Source organism: Mytilus edulis, chromosome 2 (assembly GCF_963676685.1).
Source record: "Mytilus edulis chromosome 2, xbMytEdul2.2, whole genome shotgun sequence".
In the NCBI taxonomy this organism is placed as follows: Eukaryota; Metazoa; Mollusca; class Bivalvia; order Mytilida; family Mytilidae; genus Mytilus; species Mytilus edulis.
Window position 1 is genome coordinate 33196859 of NC_092345.1, and position 9265 is coordinate 33206123.

At 33.2% G+C, this 9265-nt stretch overlaps 1 long non-coding RNA gene across 1 annotated transcript; it reads left to right on the plus strand.

The window, feature by feature from the left end:
- The first annotated feature begins 3567 nt into the window (after window positions 1–3567).
- Window positions 3568–5236, plus strand: LOC139512005 (uncharacterized). The gene is made up of 2 exons (XR_011662142.1): window positions 3568–3627; window positions 5004–5236. It is a non-coding gene; the product is annotated as an uncharacterized lncRNA (long non-coding RNA).
- Window positions 5237–9265: the final 4029 nt, after the last annotated feature.

The following is a 9265-nucleotide window of genomic DNA, read 5'->3' on the forward strand; positions in this document are numbered from 1 at the left end:
GTAATACACCCGGCCCAATGGACCAATAAGTCACCTTTTACTTTAAGTTCAAAATAAATGTTTTAATATCACGTGTCAATTGCCAATTTAAATTTAAATACAGATAATTATAGATTAAGAATTAACGATTGTAAAAGTTCATATATTATTCATCTAAAGTTTGTAAAAGTTCATATATTATTCATCTAAAGTTTGTGAAAAAGTTTAAGAATGTTAACTAGAGTAAACTGTTTGTTTTCTACGGAAAAGTGACGCTGCTAAGTATTTAGCTATTTTCCTTGGATGGTTCACCATTAGAAATGTTAATTTTCCCTGCTCATCTAGTTGCGTATAGTCAGGCACCATTAATATCTCGCTAAAAACAGTTTGTCTGATATCATTATAAAATGTGCAGTTTATAAGAAAATGTAGCTCACTTTCAACTTGACATTTTGAGAATTACAAAATCGACATAGTCTGTTTTCTACTGGTTCCCCAATATATCTACCAGTCTCAATTCTGATCGGTAATATCCCGCATCTAAACTGGGCTAGCACAGATCGCTCGTGTTTCGTAAGATTTAGTTTTATACATAGTGCTCTAGTTCGAAGTTTGTTTTAAAGTTTAAGTAAGATCTTAGTTTATTTATCAAGGACTCTCTCCATATATCACTGTAATAAGTTCGTACAATTTGTTCAAAAGATTTTAAATCCACCATTGTTCTACTTTCGTGATAATGTAGCATATTAAGTATATCTTTAGTGTCACTACACCAATTGTTTGTGCAACGATCATAATCCATATTGAACACCACTTTCGTTAATCGGTCGTCTTCAAACGATAATAGCCTATTCCAGTATCAAATAATGTTTACCCAATGCCGAAACTGACTTGGTATCCATACAGTGCTAGAATTGGTGCAAATCTGTGAACGCCTAAGTAATATCGAATTGCTCTGTTCTGTACGTTGTCTATTGATTGGAACTTCCTATTTCCCCATATTCCAGATGCGTAGTCCGGGATTGGAGTAACACACGAATTAAAAAGTTTTTCATAAGACTGGAAACCAAAATCCTTTAAACTGTAGATTTTCGAGATAATTTTACCTAAGGCTCTTCCTGCACCTTTAGCCAAAGTCTCTGCATGTAAATTAAAGCTACCTTTACAGTTAAAAGTTACACCTAATTATTTGTAATCGTCCACTGTTTTTAACGCATTATTGCCGATTGAAAAGCTAAATTCACTCTGCTTTTTACGTCCTTTACGAAAGTGCACGCACTTAGATTTGTCCGTGTTGATCAGAACCTTCCAACGTTTACACCAGCTATGAATCACATTTAACATTTGTTGAAGTTCATCCTCACTTTTTGCGAACATAACAATATCATCAGCGTAAAGTAGAAGTGAAATCTGTCTTCCATTAATATCAAATCCTAAATTCAAATCATTAACTTCTTTAACCAGATCGTTGATGAAGATAGAGAAAAGTGTCGGAGAAACGTTATCCCCTTGTTTTACGCCGGATTTACAGTCAAACCAATTCGTCAGTTTATTGTTGATACGCACACATGAGCTTGTATGTTGATAAATGCTTTTAAATGAATTGTAAATTTTGCCGTCTATATTATTTAAGCGCAACTTATACAACATCATGTCTCTATCAACGAAATCAAAGCACTTTTTTTAAGTCAATGAATGCCGCAAAGACGTTGGGATTGTTTCTCACAATACTGTTTAAGGTAAAAATATGATCTTCACAAGACCTATTTTTCCTGAACCCATTCTGTTCATCTGCAAGAATATTTTCAGTCTCGAGAAAACTTGATAATCTCTTGTTAACAAATGCGCTACAGAGTTTGCTTACACATGATAATAGACTGACACCTCTGTAATTCATCGGAATACGTGCATCTGACGACGGATCCTTCAATATAAGACAAATTATGGATTTTCTCCAGTAATAATAGACGTCATACTCAACTCCGAATTATACATAAGAAACTAAAATTAAAATGAAATGTCTTGTATTCCACCGTCCGGTTAAAAGCTCATAAAAGCGTATATTGTCTTTGACGTTATATACCGTCTGCCGACTCCAAATGAAGCTTATTTATTTATTACGTACAATGAGTCGGAAGTCTGCAGTAATATATTGTTACATTCCAGTGGTTCGATAATGTGCATGTTTAAATAGAACTAGAACACACCCGTGATATCACGGGTCCGTGACTGAATTAAAGTATATAACTATGCGCAAGCCTTATTTTAGTATTAGTATATTGTCATCTGATAAAGTCATGCCGATTATAAGATACACAGTTTTTCTCTGCTTTCAAGTCTTTCTGTTTGAACCCGTCGAACTGAAACAATAATATTAATTATTTGGAAAACAAAAGGTCCTGGAATGGAGTATTTTTTAATCAACAGCATTGTCCTATATAAGTTATAAATAAAGTTGAATTCTTTGCTTCGCTGTTTTACGTCATGCCCACTTACAAATTGAAAACTGTACCTATACGCCTTATTTTTAGTCCAGATTTTTAGTATTCGTATTGTTATCTTAGAAAGTCTTACTAATTAAAATACTACAATAGACAATTTGACAATTTAGTAGTGTCAACCCTGTGGTTATGACCCGTGTATATAGCATATTAATCCTGAAAACAACATTTGTTGGTGCGCCCGTCAGATGCGGAACATACAGATAAGGTAATAGGTAACAGGTGAATATACTATTGGTATCGGTAGCGGACTCGACCCGGAACTTCTTAATTATTGGCAATATTAATTACGTGGAAAACAAAAGGGCCTGGAGTGGTGTAATTTTTAATATACACCTTTGTACTATATTAGTTATATATAAAGTTGAATTCTGTGATTCGTCGTTTTTACGTGATGACGGCTGACAAATTGGACCTCGTAATTTTAGTATTATAGATATGCTTCATCACGTTACATGGTACTGATGTAAGCGATACTGATCTATAATTTACTTCATGGTTTTGATATATCTCCTTTCTTTAAAAAAAAAGGTTCACACATTTAATGTCGTCCAATCGTTCAGGCCAGTCTTTTTTTTTGTGTATAATGACCTTTCAACTATGTATTTCAGATAAGGTAATATGTTATCTGCGGTTTCCTTTAACATTTTAACGATTGACAACACCTTTGTTTCGTTTGGAGGACGTGTTTTTAACATGCAGATAGTCGGCATTCCAATTGGAGCCAATTGTGCCCCTCTTCTTGTCGACTTGTTTCTTTATTATTATGAGGCTGACTTCATACAGGAACTTCTTAGGAAGAAAGATAAGAAGTAAGAAATATCCGCTATATAGATGATGTTCTCTCACTAAATAATTCAAAATTTGGTGACTATGTAGAACACATCTATCGATTCAAATCGAACTAGAGATAAAGGATACATCAGATACCGTTAAGTCGGCCTCATATCTTGACTTACATAAAAAAAATAGACAGTGATCAGTCCGGAATGCGGTTCGATAAAATTGCTCCCCTTATTTATTTCGCTCTCCTGTCAAATCATGTAATTTCGCTACCTCCAATGGTAGACGCTACAACGATGGGTGTCGGCAAGAAAGGTACGATTAAAGGAATCAGTTAGGAATTAGACGATCACCATTGGTATAGGTGAGTTGTTTAATAGTTGTTGCTTTGGGATAAATGTATGTTTTTGATTTATTCATAATCAGGAATAGCTGGAAAGGAAAGAAACGTGTTGCTACGTGAACCCGGAAAGGCCGGGACGAATTTTAAAAAAAAATCTAGAGACAATCGTTCTGAGTGTGCCACCTACACATTCAAACGTGTACACAAGCACAGTATTCCCTATCTATGTAATGTGTTTTCATAATCATGTGATATAGGGCACAAAAAGGTAGCAGCTTTTTGTATCTTGTTGTTAAGCATTTCCAGGGGAGATAATGTTATTTTTCACGGTGTGTTCGATAGGTTTGTTACATTGTAACATTATATAATACACACTCATAAAGTGGATTAAAATAGCCTCCCACACTCAATTAACTGAATTTCAATTATTCTATTTACCGTAGTGCTATTACATAAGACTTCGGAGGTTCATATCACTTATATTCAACGTTTTTATATCGGATTTTTTTTTACTATTGATGTTGAACGGTTCAAAGTAATAAAAACAAATCCGATAAAACCGTTGAATGTAAATGATATGAATCTCAGAAGTCTTATATATTGTCCTCTAATATAAGACCGGAGGTTCATATCATTTACATTCAACATTTTTTATCGAACTTTTGTTTACTATCAATGTTGAACGGTTCAACGGTTCGACATTGGTAGTTAAAAAAAATCCGATAAAAAATAACGGTTCAACATTGATATAAAAAAAATCCGATAAACATGTTGAATGTAAATGAAATGAAACTCTGAAGCCTTACATTATAGGACTATCGTTTATTAGTTCTTTATCCTAACTAAATGTTTTTTGTGGTGTACATTACAAAAAAAGGGGGGGGGGGGGGGTCAAAAACACCAAAATACCTTAACAATCCTACAATATCTGTTTACAGAAAGAAAGAGATATTTCGTATTCTAAAACTGATTTTTCTCGCATGTTTGTTAGATATGTTGAAAATACAGACAAAATTAATGTTTAGTACGTATATCCATCCCCTCTTTTTCAATTCATTAGTTGAAGATACAGCTCTGAAGAATATGCAATAACCTACATTATTCTAACATGTGAAGACCAATGAAAACATTTGATATGATTTGAAAACAAGGCCAATTAAGTAGGAACTTTGGGTTTCGTAGACATAAATTATAATTCAACAATTTCGATTAATATTTTAAATTTTCTTTATTTCATATTCTAGTATATTTAATAACATGTTTATATTTTGTGATGCATCTGGTGTATAAATCCAGTGTCAGATCCGGGAAAGAGCTCTTATTTCCGATCCGTTTGTACGGGGAACATGTGGTTGCAACCCCCTCTTTAATTGCCTGTTCGATTTTTATGTTTGCAGTGTCGAAAAGGGAGATAGACAGCAGTTTTATCAAGAAGTTATGTGAAAGTTCTGCTATACATCCGACAGTTAGGAATTATTCTGAAGTACACATGTCGACCAGAGGCATAGAACAGAGAGGAGAGGTTTTAAAGTACCAGATGCTTATCTGAGATTCCAATTTGAACTAAAGAAAGCAATATATAAAGATATGTAGGAGAAATAATCTATATGAATAAAGTTATGCTACAAAAGGAACTTGTTTTTTTTTTTATATACATAATTTGTCAAACGTATCCATAACAGAAGAGATGTGAATGCATCCTTCATAGCCTTGTAATACTGATGGTAATAATTTATATAATTTCTGAGATGATATAGCAGTGCCATTGGTTTCCTCTTTCTCCTTCTTCATAGAACTTGATCAGCTGAACCCTTTTTTTTTTTCTTTTTTTTTTTTTAAATTAGAGCCCTTATCAAGAACAGAATAAAGAGCATATGCTTAATTTTCGTTATCTTTTAGAATCATCATTTTTTTTTTAAATAAAACAGGTTGTACATTCTACTAAAATATGCTAGTCAACCGTAAATGTTAACACCCCAAAAAAGGTCTTTAAATTAGTATAGTCATATTTCAACTTACTAAATATGTCAAAGGTTTAAGCATCCCAAACATTACCATGTGACTTGAATTTTTGATTTGTGAATATCAAGCAAACTCGATATTTCCCATAACCTCATAATAGTTCCGTTTTTATTATTAAAACAACAAAGGACTAACTCTTGTACAAAACTGTTAAAGATTATCAAAAACTGTCTAGTAAGTACAATTTTAACCCAAGCCGCTGCTCTTTTAAGCACCGTCTTAGCAACGGCTTGGTTGATTGTAAGTGTTTGGTGCAAAGACTGAAGACTTGAGACAATAACATGGAGGTAAGTATGTATAAGAACAACGTTTTAAAGAATAAAGGCGGATTCGGAGGGGAGGGGGGGGGGGGGGGGGGCTTTCGTCGGGAAAATATGTTTGATTAAAAATAGGGAATCACTGAAGCTCCCCTTAGCTCAGTCACCCCCCCCCCTCTCCCCCTAATGTAAAATTCTAGATCCGCCACTGAATATTGGTTTGAACAGTGCGATGGAAGTCTTCTAATGTATAAAAAAATGAGTCTTTGTGCTGGTTATTTACATACGGGAACGAAAATTTAACTTCAAATTGTGAAAAAGAGTGAGGGGTAAGATTCATTCAAAAAAAATATCGTCAGATCCAAAATTCGTTCGAAAAAATATTGTTGTCAGGCAAAATTTAAAACCAGAAAAAATATTATGAATTCTGATCTTCTTAAACCTTAAAGTGTTAAGTTTTGAAAGAAAAAAATATGTTATTGGTGGAGGCGGACAATAAATGGTCGCGCTCAGACAAGAAAACCATACCCCCTTTAAAGTTAAATGAATAACTTAATTCCTTGTTGATGGATTGTTTCCTGGCTTGCTTTGGTAGAGTATTGTTGCATTTTTCACATTCGAGTAATATATATACGCATGTGTAGTACATGAAATATGAAGACACCGGTGTACTACTATAGTACTTGACTTGTAATAGTGAGCATGTATGAGAAAAATAGAGTGAGCCAATTGTAAGATGCTATAAGATAGACTAACAAGAATGTGTCCATAGTACACGGATGCCCCACTCGCACTATCATTTTACATGTTCAGTGGACCATGAAATTGGGGTCAATACTTTAATTTGGCGTTAAAATTAGAAAGATCATATCATAGGGAACATGTTTACTAAGTTTCAAGTTGATCATGTTGATTGGACTTCAACTTCATCAAAAACTACCTTGACCAAAAACTTTAACCTGAAGCGGGATGAACGAACGAACGAACGATCGGATGCACAGACCAGAAAACGTAATGCCTCTCTACTATCGTAGGTGGGGCAATAAAAATGTATCGAAAATATAGCACAAAAGAAATCATGAAATAACTCAGTGCAATCCCAATCTAAGATGCAAACACATCAAAAGAAAAACAAAATCACACCATATCTCCACATGACACAAAACAAAAATCAAATGCAATCAACAAATAAGACGCAAAGAGTCACAAGAAATTAAAAAAAAAATCCATTCGCGGGCAACTACCGACTTATTATATATTATACTGTATGATCGAACACAAACATAGCCAAAATATGACACCAAAGATTGAAATAAGACGCAAACTAAATTACAAGATCAATAAATGATGTATAAAAAATAATTCCGAGCGACAATTGGTTAACACAAACAAAAGGAATACAACGATATAAATATATGCAACTTCACAATGATCAACCAATCCGGGTTACTGTATAACTTAGATGTAATAAAATGTGCAACAAAACTTTTTAAAATATGATACAGAAATTATGACTGTCGGTGTAAATGTAATTGTTTAAGAAAAAAACATGTCAAACATGCAAATATTATTTAAAATAAATTAGTTTTAATCACTTAAAAGTCATGTGATGTTACATATATAGGACGGGTGTGTTCGATGCGTAAATTTATTAACAAAACCCTGTCATATAACATCCAACTTTGAAATTGTGTCCAAATGTCAATTTTAGGTGTGCCACTTTGGGAATGGTCTTAAACGATTGACAATTCATTTCTCAATTTTTGTAATTTTCCCAGATTTTTTCTATGTCGGGCAAAAAAAAGTAGCAGTTTTTAAGGAGACCCCCTAAATGACGTAACAGCTTGACTTATGGTCGTTTTAAAAACGATTGTTTGCAGGTTGCATTGTTAACAATTGTACAATATGAAAATTAAACAACGTGAATGCAAATATTTATAATGACTTTACGGAAAGTAACTTTTGATACATCTTGACAACCATATACAAAGTTTGTTTCACTTTTCTACCTTCTAAACACAAGAGGTCGAATTCTTTTGTTCTAATTAAACCGCATATCGGACTGTGATAGTAATAAACGAGGATGGTTTTGACATATTCTCGTGGTTCTCTTGCAATCGCCACTATAGAGTCCCGGGCATAAACTAAGACAAAGCAACAGTGATATATTTTTATTTACTAGGGAAATATTGAACACGCATTTGTACAATTAACGTCTTAACATATTATCAATGGACTCATTCAAATTTTGGATTCTATTAAAAGATAAAGATGCTACACAATAAAAAAAAACACTCAATGGCATTATAGTTTTGAATCTTACATAACTGTTACTTGGTCCTGAAAGCAAAACAAAGAAAGGAAATCCTTTCTAATTTTAAATTGTTAATACCGAAATTTATTATACCTCAATACAGGCCACACTTAAAAATATTCTGGTTTGCCCAAACGCTACCAAAAGGTTGAGACAGTGGGTAGGTAGGTAGGCATTTTCTTTTTTTTTTTCAAAAAAAGAAATTGAAGTATCAGATGTTTATTAGTTTTCATGCCTATTTGATTAAAAAAAAACTTCTTCAAATCAGGACAATAAAAGAATTTGAGAAGGCAGCTTTTTTTCTGGGTAGTTACGCGTTTGGGCAAACAAACCTATTATTCATTATGGTCTCAGTATGTTTTTTCTGTATAAAAAATAATGAAATAGTTGTGTGCTATTTCAATCAACAGACTATTTGCCAGTCAATAGTTTCAAAGACTAATACCCTGGTTAATAGTTTTATAATCATCTTTCCCGTACTTTATCATGCTTATTTTTCACTGGACAATAGTGATCGATATCACTGACTGATCTGCTTGGATGTGTGTGCTTGGCAACGTCAAACTCAAATATCGTAAACGGAATAATCTGTTTGAGTCGATTGTAATTTCATTTAATACAAGAAGCATAAAAAAGAAAGAAAATCTTCGCGCGCATTTTTTAAAGATCTAAAATATAGTACCTTACTTATAATATGGATTGGTCGTCGTATTCTAAAACTTTGTATTTGCGTTTGGTGTACTTTAGCTAGAATTTATTATATCAACGGAAAGTTTAACACAAGTATTTCTAGTCTTGATTGCAATTAATGAAATAGTTACAAATACAACACGAACTTTAAAAAAAACGTAGAGTTCGTCAGTTCATCTTGTGCATTTCAAGATATTTGACATTTTTCTTTTCTTTCAGATGATATATGTACACTTTTAGAAAATTAGTTAATTTGGTATATAAAAACACTGAATGACTGTGTTGTCAGTATAATAAACCACCTAATGACTGGTTTTGTGAGTAATAGCAAGTTTGTTGTCCCTTCGCATACCAACTATTGCTCGAGGCAAAGCCG